This window comes from Photinus pyralis, unplaced genomic scaffold (assembly GCF_008802855.1).
Source record: "Photinus pyralis isolate 1611_PpyrPB1 unplaced genomic scaffold, Ppyr1.3 Ppyr1.4_LG3b, whole genome shotgun sequence".
Classification (NCBI taxonomy): Eukaryota; Metazoa; Arthropoda; class Insecta; order Coleoptera; family Lampyridae; genus Photinus; species Photinus pyralis.
Window position 1 is genome coordinate 6,312,774 of NW_022170510.1, and position 16,055 is coordinate 6,328,828.

Here is a 16,055-nt window from a genome sequence, read left to right on the forward strand (position 1 = left end):
GTACTAAATGGTCTTAATTTTTAAAAAGGAAATGTTAGTCCATCTAAACTAATTCTTTTGTGCAGTATGTAGATAACATTAAAAAACTCCCCTCGTACTTGACCAGCGATTATAAACTGTAATGCCACTAGAAACAAATCCACAAAATAGGGCACAATACAATTTATGAAATCTATCCGGCAGGCTATATTTAAAGCTGTAGTCGGTTTTAACACACTTTTGAAAGTTCTTAAACATGCAATCAGATTCCCAATGGGCATTCCAAATTACATTCTAAACAATTACGTCTATGTTTTAGATCCGATTTTCGCACGATTATTTAAACATTAAGAAGTACAAGTTAAATTCCCAATTAATCAAACACTTGCACTTGTACTATTCATGATAACCTAATTATTACTAACATTAAACCAATTGTTGATAAGAAGCCGACCTGCTACCTTTGAGAAATGAAAGCGAAAATAGGTGTTTTGCATATTACACAGTTTAAGATGTGTTGTTAACACTGACTATTGAACTGTCTGGACGAAATAGAACCAAATGTTGATAATTGGGAACAAAATAGCAAAGAAAATGAGGAGCTCACATTTTACATTCTTTATTCAGTGGTAGAACAAGTTTCTTTGAGATCACAACCCTTCCAATTTCAAATAAACTGTAATGCAGATCAGTCAACAGTGACGGATCATTCGCAGATGGTCACCGCAAATGTTCATGCAAAGAAATTGTGTCCTTAAAAATTTGGATGTTCAAAATTCCAGGTGGTGCATTCACTACGGAAAATTTAAAAATCTGACACAACGACGTGCACCTTGTTCTAGAAGCGTGTATTTTGTGTACAAATTCTTCGCTGGATATAAATGGGAAATGTAAAGCTTCATGTGAACGCACAAACAGTGGCAATCTACAATTGCATGCATTTTCTCAAGGATGATGCCTTCGAACAAAAGACCTTTTTTAAAAGAAATGATTGTATAAACCACCAACTATAGCAAACATGCATTCTTTTGTATAACGTGACTTGAAAGCACACCATCTCTGTTTGTTATTGCCATTCGTATTGTCACGATTTATCGTATGTTACGTATTTCATGGGCGCAACCGTAATTTTCAATATATTTCAAATGTCGATAGGAGGGCGCAGCATTCTATTTATGTTAATTTCGTTCATTAATCCGCTTATGTAACTTTATTAACACCGGTATCAGACTCTGTTGCGATATTTCTAGCGATTCATTCAATACACTGAATTGCCATGGAAGCATGAGTTATGTTGCCAAAGGTTTTCTACATAATGCTCCATTTATGGAAAAATACCAATTGCCATTATTGAGACAGATATCCATAATGTCTGCAAAAGTGAAAAATGAGAGAACTTTACACCTCTTCTAATTGTTTGTCGTCACGAATGAAAGACAATATGTTAAATCGTAGTAACGGAAACCATTTCAATCGGCATATCATTCCCAGGGAGCCAAGGCATATGAATCTAATACTAGAGTGTTCTAGTGGGAGAGAATCCAGGCAGTTGTAATTCATACAATCGCATATACTTCATCCCCTAAACCTTAGCATTGACGACATGTGGAAAAAACTTCAAAGTTGCATTTCCACACATCAAGGTTCATTATACTCCCTATGGACGAATGACTATCAAAACACGTTATCATTACATTTGGTGTTAAATCTACAGAAAAATGGATGTCCCTAACTATTATATATTATAATCTCTTAATGTTTTTTTGCTCGGACGCACCCTTTTGGAAAAAAGATCTATATCTATCTTTATATTTCAAAAAGGTTGTGTTAGATTCAGATAAAAAATTTAGAGACGTTTAAAATAAAATTTATAAATTCAGGAAGACGAACTAAATTTATCTAAAAAACTAAAAAATATGATGAGCTAACTTCACAGTTAGAATTTGACTACAATGTATGGATAGAAATGCCCATGCTAAACTTCACGACAGTTAAGTTTGTAGGTCGTTCTTCCAATGCAAAATCTCAAAACTGCATGAGACGAGCGACTTGTTCGTTAGTGTCATATTTCATGGAAATGCACTAAACCTATCAAGCAACATTAAGCAAGGAAAGACTAACAATATCCGTGTGAATGTGACAAAAAATGCCGTATAAATGAGGCACAAACAAGCTCATTTAACCATATATTTACATAAAAATAATTAGATACCGTGTCGGTTGAATACACATTAATCAATAATTATTCAATGGGAAGACAAGATAAATAACTTTAGAAATCACCCGACAATCGTCACATCGTTAGACACTTAACTCTTAATGCGCTCCATTAGTAAGATTTTAATAAACAATAACAATGTTATACATAAATTCAACTCATTGCATTAATTTAATCACAAATGTTTATGGTCACCGCTACCAAGAAAATCAGAATATTATGCGACTATTACCCGAAAAAGGTAGGTAATTAGCTACGGATTTACAACGGTTGCAAGGTGCAGACCAATTTAGTATTCTTCGCATAAGGTAAAGCGCACGACAGTATTTATGTTCAGGGAAAAGTTTTGCCAGGTTGTGGCGTCATTGGATTATAACGTTAATCTCACTTCGACGCTATAATCAATGGCTTGGCGTTTATTCACTAAAATGCAATAGTGTAAGAGAAAAACAAAGTTGTCGACGGTCCATTCTATTTGAAGACGTGGAAAAATCCCAAAGAAATGCAGACACATTGAACAAAGTCACAGTCGTTTGCTCGACAGTTAGTCTTCCAATGGTAGGACGAATCTCAGAAGGACCTTTCCAATTGTAGATGGGTTGAATTCGAAAGCATTGCTACAATTTAGTTACCAACGAAGAATAAACCAGTGGAAACGCGTACACTTCAAACAATAAACACTAGGTTGCAAAAGTGATTGCACGATACTTACACGTATAACGGGTTTTTTTTCGGGAGCTTTAGTTTTAAAGTTCTGGGAAGTTAAATAGGTAGGTTTTGAAAATTTGTACTTAGGACGTTACTCTGAAGGCCGATCGGATGTAAAATATTTTTCAAAATGGCCAGCACTTCCGTGGAAACCACCGGAAGATAGATTAGTAACTTCGTTATTTTAAACTAGCGCAACGCCCTATTTTTATTGCATTTTTTGGAATCCTATGTGAAATTTCAGTCTTTGATACCGCACTAGTCGATAGCTGCCATTTATGGTTTTTAAGTTATTTTGCACTTTAGAAGAAAAAATGCAGATATCGACATATGGGTATCAAAGAACTGAAATTTATCAACAAGGAACCAAAAAATGCAATAAAAAAAATAGGGTTGCCATTTAAATAACGAAGTTACTATCTACTGCCGGTGTTTCCGGAAGTAGATGAGTTAACTGTCGTTAGTTGAAATCGGCAACCCTATTTTTTATTTGCATTTTGGATTCTATGTGAAATTTTCAGTTCTGTTGACCCATATGTCGATATTGCCATTTTTTTCTTTAAAGTCAAAATAACTTCAAAAACCATAATGGCAGATATCGACATATGGGTATCAAAAGGACTGAAAATTTTCACATAGAATCCAAAAATTGCAATTAAAAAAAGGGGTTGCCATTTAAAAAAACGAATTTACTATCTACTTCCGGTGTGTCCGGAGAGTGCGGGCCATTTTGGAAAATATCTTTACATCGATTCGGCCTTCAGAGTAACTCCTAGTACAAAATTTTTCAAAATGGCCCGCACTTCCGGAAAAACCGGAAGTAGATAGAACTTCGTTATTTTTAATGAGCACCCTAATTTTTATTGCATTTTGATTCTATGTGAAATTTCAGGTTCTTTTGATCCCATATGTCGATATCTGCCATTTTATGGTTTTTTAGTGTTATTTTGACTTTAAGAAAAAATGCGCGGATCAGATAGGTACCTTGATAATTGATTACTTGAAAACGGTTGTAGTCATGGCAACCATATTTTTATCAGTGAATAGAGAATGAATAGGGGCTTTCCTTTTAGGCACTTTAAAACAAAGTTAGTTGCATTACAACCGCCCCATGGAGATCAAAATTTAAGAAACTTCTATTAAACTCGTTATTTTTAAATGGAATGGACCATGTTCTTAATATTGCATGAGATAGAGAATCGAATTGGCATATTTTGGACATACATGTTTCCTATAGCTATCTTTAATAGTTCCTGGACTTATTCCCATTTTATTGAATTGACACTATTTTTTTCGGATTTTCTTTTTTAGTTAGTCGGCCATGATTCTATAACAATTGAATTTTTTAAACAAATCTAGTGACACTAATCCATCACCACTGTATAGGTTAACATAAGTTTTTCAAAAAATCGGAAAATGACTCGCAGTGGTTTCACTTATTTTGGATTAATTGTTATTTATGGTTGAAATGGGAGGATCGCGGCGCGTTGCTTTCCGTACATTCACTCAAAAATGGAACGAAAATTGTATGAATTTTGGAAAATTTTGTACCCCTAATGGCACACAAAACCGTTTTGAAGCACAATGATACAAAGCTCTACAAAAGAGAATATTTAAGGAAATGAATTGAATGCAAATGCAGATTAACCATATTAAATTCCAAGCAAAATATAAAAACTTCGTTGAACATTTTTGGTATGGAATTGTTTGCTAGACAGATATACTTACCTCTCTTTAATTTCCAGACTTGTTTAAGAAATTCAGTTGAAACGACTCTGTTTAGATTTTCAAAAAATTTTACCGTCCTATATCCTAATAAATGAGTTATTATTAATGAAATTATTTAGACTTTAGAACTAGAATCAATGGTATTAAAGAATCCATTCCTTGATTTGTTTAAAATTCAGCATTGTTTAAAAATCATGGGCCTACTACTAAAAAGAAAATGCGAAAAAAGAATGGATCAATTCCGAGATCAATTCAATAGGAATGGGCAATAATCAGGAAACTGTTAAAAGCTATAGGAACATGTATAGTCCAAAATATGCCAATTCGATTCAGAATCTTTCATGCATATTTAAGAACAATTGGTCATTCCATTAAAAAACGAGAGTTTATTAGACTATTGAAGTATTCTTACAATTGGAATCTCCATAGGTGCGGTTGTATGCATATTAACTTTGTTTTAAGTGCACTAAAGAAAGCCCTAGTTCATTCTCTATTCATGATAAAAAATAGGTTGCCATGAGTACAACCGTTTTAAGTAATCAATTATCAAGTACCATCTGCATCCGCCATTTTTTTCTGTAAAGTCAAAATAACTTAAAAACCTTAAATGGGCAGATTAATATGGGTATCAAAGAACTGAAACTTTCACATAAGAATCAAAACATGCAATAAAAAATAGGGTTGATTAAAATACGAAGTTTTACTACTACTTCCGGTGTCTTCCGGAAGTGCGGCATTTTTGAAAAATCATTTTACACTCGATTCGGCCTTCAGGAGTAACTCCTTAAGTACAAATTTTTCAAACAAACCTACCTATTTTACTTCCCAGAAACTTTATAACTAAAGCTCCCAAAAAACACGCCGTGTACATAGTTAAAAAACTGTGTTTGTTCGGGGTTAATCCGGATAACTGTGTACACATAATAGATTTAATGAAACTGATTAAAGACAAAACACGGCCATTTTTTTGGTTATTTCAAACACACATTTTAGTGGATGAGCTTAGACGACTTAGATGATGGTCATTTTTGAATGATCTTGATGAGAAATGCGATTTTACTCGATAATTGCATGACATATTTATTCGAGGAGATAGTTTGTAGTTATACCACCAGTTTGTAGGATAATGTAATTAGGATAATAGGAATAGTCAATAAGTGACGTATAAAGTCAAAATTTTTGTAGTGCCTACTTTTGGAGGAGTTGTCAAAGCCCAACCCCCTCCCATGAGTGCGCAACCTGATATTTTTCAAATCTGATGTAATTATTTGTATTGTTTTGTTGCTTTAGAATAGATTTTGTTTTAGTTTTTTTTTTAATTCATCAGAGCCTACTTTGATTAAAATATAAAAAACCGTTGATATAACTGGTATCATTATTTTCAATCTTTATATGCTATGATAGCTTCGTGAAAAAGAAATTTAAAAAATCTATCAACTAATCTAAAATCCAATATGGCGCCCCTATTTAACTTTTTTTAAATCAATTCTAAATGAAAGCCGTATCAAAGACAGTACTTTTATATAAATTTTTTATGCCTATTTATACTTTTCGAGATATAAGGACATTAAAACAAATGACCAATTTTCGGTTTTTTTGAATTTACGTCGAACCCGGAGGTCAACCAATTCGACAATTTGATTTCTAAATAAGCATCTAAACTGCCAAAAACATTGCCCATTTATACCAATCTCTTCTTTAATAATAAGGAAGTGGGCCTTACCCATGCAATCCACCCGGATCTGACACACTGTAGTATTTATACGCGAATTTCCATGATATATGGACGCAAATATTCAAATTATGCCAATCGCGGATTTATCCTGTCTGTACGTCTTTAATACGAGCAGCCGGGATGTCATCTGGCGGAGTTATATAAGATTAAAATATCTCGATTCCCTTGGATGGCAATTTTAAATATCTGGTTATAGATCTATGGATATGCTGAAACTAGCTGTGGACCAGCACATAAATAGTATATTGAAAGACAAGTGTTACAATGCGACTTATTGTAATACGACTATCTTGTGGCACGAGTGGCGACGCGAAGCGTAGCCACGAGTGTCCGCAAGATAGGAGTATTACAATAAAGCATTGTAACACGCATTTTTCATACTATTTTTTCTATTTCGGTGCTTTAATTTAATTAAAAAAATCATTATCAGAAACTATAGGGAACATTAGAACTAACATGTTTTATGTTGGGAAACACTTTTTGTGCCGTTAAGTTTTAGGTTGGCAGCGTAGTAAGACTGCATTTTGATGTTCAAACATGGAAGTACCCAACGAAGTACCTACTTGTACTAACTAGTAACTGCCAACTTAAGAGATGAGTTACCAAAAAAAAACGACTATAATCACTGTCTTTGTACAACTGTTTTCGGCCGAAAACAGTTGTACAAAATCATCATTGTGACACCGAAATAGAAAAAATACATTTAAAAAAGTGCGATTAGAATCTGTTCAGAATTAATAAAATCGTCTCCGTGTCATGCAATTCTGACAGAAGCACAAGAACCCCCTTTAAATCTATGAAAAAGGTACCTGGCAAAAATACAAATAGTGAAATATCGATCATTCAATACATAGTTTGGAGAATAAAACATCAAATATAAGTATAGAAAGCTTAACTAACACCTAATGGATAAGAAAGAACTCCCCTCCTCTTGGGGAGGCATTCGTGGATACCCATCATTTTAAAGACATTCCGTCTAGCTCGATATATCCTATGTATAGCTGTCAATATGACAAAATTTTGCTGAAGCCATACGTCATATTTCCTAACTATACAGATCTACCGGTTTTCAACAATATAATCCATGATTCCGAATACATTACAGGAAAAAACAGTCATTTAATACAATGGGTCTAAGACGGAGTGCGGGACAGGCATAGCATTTTAGCGCATTTTCCAAAAGGAAAATGAACGCTATTGTACGTACTTTTTCCCCCTGTCCGTCTGTACCACTACTAGTCCTCCAGTTTAAGCTTTTTCGGTGTGGTTTCTCTCTTATACGGTGTAGCACAGCATCAGAACGACAAAAGATTTTTTGGATTAGTCACTTCTTTTCCGAGTTATTACTGATTCTGTGCGGGGAAAATGAGCTTTCGTCGGTCGCGAGTCACCACGTATTTAACTTATTTTTCCCTTATAACCGATACGGTTGAAGGTGTCGATTCGTATTTTACGGAACATCAGCGTCACCTCATATAGCAAATAGTGAAAACTGATGCAGAAAAAATACCAGGGTCACCTAAACACGACTTACCTGAGCAAGGCGGTATCATGGGTAAATGGAAATGGTACTCTGGTCTCACACTGTGGGTTTTTAGCCACCTATTCAACTAGTGTAAAAACTAGATACTGAATTAATTAATGTTGCTATATTTAACACCCTAATCGGACACCAAGAGTACTTTATAATCAAAATGTATGTATGACCCTTTACTATCGACCAATACATAAAACGTGTATGCAAGTCAATTCACTTTGTGAAAGGTTGAAGGTCACAATTTTGATTTTTTAAATAAAGCTATGAGCTGTGGTCAAAACGAAGATCATTAACACTTCTTAGGGAGATAAAATTCCAATTGTGTGTGCGTTTTAAATTTTAATCCCTCACAACGAGAATATATCGCATTAGAAGGCGGATCACAACCTCCCGCCTTAATGTAAGTGAGCTACCAACAGCAACTCAAAGGTCAAAATGGTTTCTTCCAACATATGACTCAACTTCTACAGACAGATACTTCTCGAAAATCAGAAATCAATTGCATGTATACAGGTAAATGAGAAGAAGCGTCCATTCAGAATCCTCCGCCTCGTCCACAGACACACGAAAAGATGAAGAGCGAACCTCCAAGAAACCCTCGTTTGAAGGAAAACAAACAGATGATCGTGCTTCTTTCGAAGAATTCCAATCAATTTTTTGAGACGAATTATCGAGCGCGATGTACGCACGTAAATTAATAATACGCTTTTTCTAGATACATCCAAGATGGAACTTGAATTTTCAAACGCAACTTTTCCACTAGGGCAAAATCTAATTTTCCAGACGACTACTGGGTACCAACATGACACAAAAAGGTCGCTGATTAACTTTTTCTTCTAAGTTCGGTTATTCCGAACGCTGATTGAAAGGCTCTAAGAGGCCGCTATACGAAACGCAATACTGACCAAACGCTAATCTCTCGTCTTAACTCTTCGAATGCCAAAACGAGACTCTGGTTGACTACCAAAACCAGAATGATTAATTTCGTACAGAAGCTAATCCCCTCTCTCTATACTAAGCTAACTTAAACCGCCTATTTTATGATCGTATTACGAAACCTTATTAGAGCCAAATCCATAAATGTGGTACTTTACCTTCGATGGGTGAAGAGTGATATTCCGCGAAATGAAGAAGCAGATAGGTTGGCCAAGTTATGACTTGAAAGGGAGGATATTTTAAACAACAAAATAACCAAACAAAGTAATTCTCCTCGGGTACATACCATCGCCAGACTCAAACTCGACCATGGTCTTTACCCTGGCGATATATATAATAAAATAGGCATCATGGATCTGCTTACCGGTGCGGAGTGAGATGACGGATCTAAACCATAAGAAAAATGCATAGTTATCAGTATGTTTGATAAGAAATTGAGATAAATAGAGAAAACCGTTATCCAGTCTTGACAATGTGGATTAAATACAAGTAGGCGGTGGAATATACAGTGAGTTTTTTTTAAATGCGAACATAGGAGTTTGCATACAATATAATTTCCCTATGTTCGATTTTTAAAAAAACACATCAATCTATGAGATGTGCGCGGTTCACATTCCCAAAACGCGCAATTTGTGTGACTATGAAAAGCAATTCATAGTCTTTACGATGAAGAGCACTCGGTAAGATTTTTTTAATTAAGCCATGTGAGGCCATAGCAACTTTAGGATAAATTCTTCTTAAACTTACGACAACTTGACTTCACATGACACGCGCTGACATCACAATTCATTGTGAATCAACCTTCAATTATTTGTAGGTCATGTGCACCTGGTATTCTACTAATTTCATTTATTCAATACATAAATGAAGAAAATAAGACAATAAATAACGCAAACAATTACAATAAATGTTCGAAGTGCCCTCCTTGACATTCTAAGCAATAACCTAACCGATTTCGTAATTAAATTGGACGGCGGTATTTTTAAAAATGTGACAGCTGACAATTGTATCTACTACTCATTTGAACTACTCAATAGATTGATGTGTTTTTTTTTAAATCGAACATAGGGAAATTACATTGCATACAAACTCCTATGTTCGCATTTTAAAAAAATTCACTGTATAGTTAATATTTCAGGAAATGCTCAAAACAATAGTATTTTAATAGAATTTGCTCATTCTCAAATGTGACTGAAACCTTTATCAATGATAATGCCTCTACCTATGGCTTACGAACTTTAGATTGATTTATATTGATTACAGAGACTAACTATTAAATTTATACAATCTGAACTGAATAAGGTAAATGATCAGAGTCTATTCAAATAATGTTATTGAGAGCATTTCCTGAAATATGAACTATATATTCCACGGCCTACTTGTATTTAATCCACATTTTCATGACTGCATAACGGCTTTTTCTATTTATTTCAATTTTTTCTTATCAAACATACTGATAACTATGTATTTTTCTAAGTATAAAGAATAAGGGATTTATTGATGCAAAAAATATACATTCCATTTAAAACAAACTTTGGTGCTGTATCTTAAAAACTAAGCAGGCTATGGAAAATATAAAAATACCCCCTCATTTTTATATAACTTTTATTCTGTTTACTTTTTTTGATATTCCCACAAATAATTAAGTTATATAGCAAAAACTGTTTATTGCATTTTTGCACTTTTGCACTGTTTCCATGTTCGCGCCAGTCATACGTCAAAACTGACATCGTTAATCTAGGCAGCTTTGAAAAGTAGCTACGAGAAGTGTAAACCGCATCACTCTATCTCTTTCTCAAAATATCCCCGAAAAACATCGAAAACAAGAAATTTGGAACAACCTGAACTTATACCTTTGCCTATTTTCCAAAGAACCTTTAAAATTCCTTCTTAAAAAGCACATTAAACGGTTCTTATGGTGAAATGGTAAATTCTGCCTTGACCAGTATTGGTATTTGGTTGTACAAACTGTATACAATAGTTTCAACTTTCCTAAAGAATCTGTCATCCCTCATCCCTTTTCTGTGAAACCAAGAACTGACTACTAATCTCTGTGAATCATCAATAGGTAACAAAAGGACTAACCGTCAGAAAAATCATCCTAAAATGTAAGATTGCGGAAGTTAAATAAATTTTACTTAATTACTGTAAATCGGTGTAGTGGTTTATTTACTTACATCGTTGCCTTACTATGAACCACACTATACGGGCACAACAGTTTCTTAGTAGTTCATCTTACATAATATTCATCGACACGATCAATTAGCAAGAAATTAAAAAATTAGACAACTAACATCTTACGCACTAGTTACTGTTAGGAAAGTAGTCAATTGGCTATTAACAAAACGCGATAAAAGAAATTAGTTACAACCGTATAGATTCACATTACCTAATCTGGGCTCCATGTTTCAATTGAAAGTAAGCGCATCTACTCAAAAAATGACCCAGTATTTAATATAGTAGCCTAAGGGAAAGTACTGCTTCCGCTAACATAAAGGACATTGCCCATTCAATACAAACATCAGGAGTTATTTATTAAAGGTGTGTGTTTAATAAAATTATTCTAACACTCTCTACTCATAAACGTGGATAAGCGAGCAAACACGCAATTAGAAATTCAAATTTCGTTTTTAATAATGGCCCAACCGGAACTAAGAGTTTTTGGTTAATGACTACTGCAGGATTTTGACTTTTTGGAATGACTAATGTATCTTTGTATGTACACACGACGTGTATGACTCACCGATTTACACCCACAACGTTCACTTTAAATTATTCATGTTCAATGCAAACGGCCGGCACCATAAGCACTAATTGATATATTGAATGTGCAAAGGACCTTGTCTTAAAATATACATTTAACACGGCAACTAATGATCACCACGTGAAATAATACACTGGCGCATTTCAAGAACGCTCTTAGAACTACATAATTCTACTGCAACAGGTATTCTAAAGGCTGCGGCAAAGGTGAAGTAGTTGTAAAAGTAGTTCTGACTGTGGTCTTTTTTTATTTCTAAACTCCTTCTAGAAGAAGCGGTACACAAATCGCAATCTTCGTCACTAATGATTCACGCTAGATTCAATTACGCGTTCTTAAGAATTCTGTTGAACTCATTTTTATAATAATGGGATTTATTACGTATTCAACACAATTTAAATCCAATTACAACACATGCAGATACAAATAAATAAGTCGAAGTTACCCATTCAAATTCTTTCTGGTATTGAAGTGCTTCGGCTCGTACTTTTGGAACAATACAAAGCTGCTATACTCAGAAGACGCTACGACAAAAAGAAACAAACGGTACAAAAGTCAACAGGGTTAAGTAGGTAAAATAGGTTTAACAACGCAATCCGATGTTGATGTAAAATACAAAGGTGTCTCTTAGACAAGACTTATTAGAGTTCAAAATCTGAAGATGGGTGCGAAATCAGTATAAAATTTGATTTGATTTGTGAAATAAATATGCGAGCTCACAAATAAGGAATAAAAAAATTCGAGCTAAAGTTTTCAACGATTTTTGAGCGAATACTTGTATTAGTCCAGTCAAATTAGACAAAATAAGGGGCAAACCCGGAAATTTGAAAAAAACAAGCTGAAAATTGGCGGACATGTTGAGGATAGTGCCAGAACCAATTTCCGAAAAGTCCCAAAAGATCCCGGTTGGGGACGCCATGTTGAAAAAACTACCCCTAAACTCGATTTCTCGAGTTTTTAGCAAAACCAATGAACCAATGGTCTGATTCTCGTTGCTAAGGTGTCAAAATGTTTGTTTTAATGTGTATTTGGAGTAAAAACATAATTCCACACATAAAGAAGCCCTTGGAAATTCGAACTTTTTATGAAAATCACCCCCAACCTGGATTTTTCACGTTTTCGGCATTTGTTGTTGTTTTGTTTGCGCAATCCTAGGATTGGTTGGACGAAGTCCTCCACCTTTTCCTATCCTGCGCTAATCTTTTCAGTTCTACATAACTACCCTTGCCTACGTCCCTAACTATTTGGTCTATGTGTTTGAGTCTCTGTGGTCCTACCCCTCTCTTGCCCTCTGCCCTACCTTCTATAGCTAGAAGTGCTATTCCTCCGTGTCTTAGCCCGTTCGCTATTGTTGTTGTATCTCGTCTTCTCTGTACGGTTTTCAACATTTCCCTATCTATCCAGCCAATCCTAATTCTATCCTACTTTTGTCTGCCTATCGTCCAGGTTTCGCACCTGTTATGACCTACACTCCATTTGTACGTTTTTAGCAATCTTTTCCTAATTCCTATATTTATCTCGGATCTTAACAGGGCCCACTTTTATTCCAATGCTTTTTTAGCCTGCGATATACTGGATTTTATATCTTCCTTGCAACGATTATCTTGTGTAACCTAGCAAAAGGAACGGTTATCTTAGAAAGTGTTGATTTATGTAATGCGAAAACTGGTTTCCTCATCGGCTGTTTCCAATTCCTAAAAGAAATAAATAAATCTGGAAGCTACGGTTTCTTAGTAACGAAACACCCAAATTTATATCACGTTTCGATACCATGCGTTCAGGTGTAACGGTTACTTTTGTAAGAGTAGATCGGTGTCTGATTTTTACTGATAGTATAGATTTACGTCATTGTGTTGTCGTTCGGTCTCAGAATGTCTCCAGTTGAAAACCTGGGTATGGATTGGTTATTTTCACGCCGTTTTTTTTAGTTATGTGCGAATAGTTGAAAGGATTCCGCTTATTTACATTAATTGTAAAATGCATTTAAATATTTTTTACGTGCAACTTAACCTGACTGCAAATAATAATGAAAAATATAATTAATAAAATAGTGTTCATTTAGTTAGTACTCTCAATCTTGTTCTGAACTTTGAAGGTTTTTTTTTAACAGAAATTTTGACATTCAGGTAGAGAACGTCAAGAAGAACGATTAGAAACATCAATACTAATTATCCGAAGCTTTATTTAACAACAATAGCCGGAAAAGAGAGAAACCCATGATGGGGGTGATTTTTTTAAAAAGGTCACATTTGCAAGGGCATCGTATTGTACGAAATAATTAATTTCACTCAAAAGAAACATCAAAACAACCTTGACGACGAAATTTGGACCATCCGTTCATTTGTTATGGTCAAAAATCGGAAAATCAAATTTAGGGGTAGTTTTTTCAAGATGGCGTCCGTTCCCCAACCGGGATCTTTTGGGACTTTTCAGGATTTAGTTCTAGCACCATCCTCACCAAGTATGCCAACTTTCAGCTTGTTTTTTCAAATTTCTGGGTCAATGTCTACTTTTACTGGACTATATGGTCATTTCAGAGCGTGTAAGTGCATGTGAAGTTAGCCTCCTCATTTATAAAATTTTGCATTTTCAAATAGAGCCCATAAAGTTCTAGATTTCTTTATAAATCTTTTTGACAATTAAGTCATAAACGAACAATTTTGAAAATATTGGGGGTTGGGGCAACTTCCTCCCATTGCGTCATTAGTAAATTTCTGAAAAGACCATTAATAGCTCTAAAGTTCCTGATAAGTCATTAAAACATCACTGCAGAAAAACTCATCAAATGTTCTACATTAATAGCGCCCAATGTGGACTGTAGATGCTCTACTAAATATACATTTTACGGTAAAATCTTATAAGTGGTAATGAATAGTTGCACAAATTGTGTAGGGTGATCTAAATATCATTTAACTAATCCTTAGCTAAAGCTGTTGCGATTTTATCACACTTTTGATCTCTAGTTTTTTCAACAAAAACAAAACAAAACTTTCGTGTAAACATAAAATTATCCTACTAAAAATCAAGCTCTTGTGTACCCTTGATAAAATCACAGTACCTATATATGGTTTATTTCCTTACAACTATTGTTACATGAGAAGTAAATTTTAATTTTGTGAAATATGGACCAGTTGTAAAATTTTGTTCTAATTTAACAGGATTCAGAATTAAGGTAGCAAGAAAGAGAAAACATTAAGCTTTCTAACTGATACCTATGTTGCTATTTTAAAAAATTCAAGATGGCGATCGAACTCAAAAACCATGTGTCACAATAGTTATTTTTTAACCTCAAAATATGTGCAATCATTTGAAATGGACATTATACTTTTATGATGGAACAGTCCAAAACGCCAATTTTTGTTACAAAAAATCGTAATTACTTTTTTGGTTCAATAATGCAGATTTTGCGCAATAATTCATTTTTTATTATTGTACCTAGCTTTTGTTATCTACCATCAAGCTATTTGTGCTAATCTCGGTGCTAATTGGTCGTTGCACGGCATACGAATCTTTTAATAACTACACATATTGCTATACATTTAATCTAAATTAGTTAACAACAGCTATTTAGATGTTATTAGCAGCCCATAGCAGTTTGTCGAGTGTTGCTTAACGGATTAAATTATTTCCACCACAAAAACATGATAGCCAGTATTACCAGATTTTGCTGGGAGCTATGCACTAAGTTTGATGATCAGACATTCATGTTTTCCTTTTAACAAACGGTTGTTGTTCATATAATAATATAATCGAGGGTAAAATATAGGGTGTGATACATCAATGTAATCAGGGAAAAACATGTAAATTGTTTGTTAAGATATACAGGGTGTTGCATTTAAAAATACATTGGATCAAATCTCAGAAACGGTGGCCCCAAAAATACGTTACTAGACATACAAAATACTAAACAAGCAAAAATTTTTCTCGATATTGTTCTAGAAGCAATTCCACTATAAACATTACGTACAAGACGTCAATCTGAGGCATTGAACATTAGCATATTCAAGAAACAATTAAAAAAACACCAATTATTGTCTATTCTAAAATAAGATTCCACACCTGGTGGAATAGTTAGTATTCCATATCTAATTTCTATGAATAATTATGTGAACGTTAAGGCACATTGTGAAAAATTAGATAATATTAATTTCATCTGCCAAAATATCTCCTTTAGTGTTACAAGGCGATATTGCAACGACTTATCTACCGGAAAAATCTTAATTAACCATTTTTATACGCACACCCGTTAACAAATTACCTGAGATTCGGAATGAATGAATGAAGAAATATGCAAATTCGCACAATATATATTAGCAGTAAATTATTTACCTTAAACGCTCCCAAGTGCCATGAACAGTCTATAAACATTTTTTTTTAATTTTGATGTAGATACTATATGCTACTATGACAAAGCCATGGTACTGATATTCCCCCCACCCCTCACAAGTCACCC

At 34.3% G+C, this 16,055-nt stretch overlaps 1 protein-coding gene across 5 annotated transcripts in view; it reads right to left on the bottom strand.

Moving 5' to 3' along the window:
- Positions 1-16,055, bottom strand: part of LOC116166521 (flocculation protein FLO11-like) — a 53,160-nt gene that overhangs the window by 24,004 nt on the left and 13,101 nt on the right. Inside the window, exon 1 of one of the 5 annotated variants that reach the window (XM_031481494.1) lies at positions 11,585-11,743. The exons of the other annotated variants lie outside the window; for them this stretch is intronic. The gene's annotated coding sequence lies outside the window, so the exon portion shown is untranslated. Of the gene's footprint in view, positions 1-11,584; positions 11,744-16,055 lie in introns of those variants that run through there. 5 annotated transcript variants of the gene reach the window in all.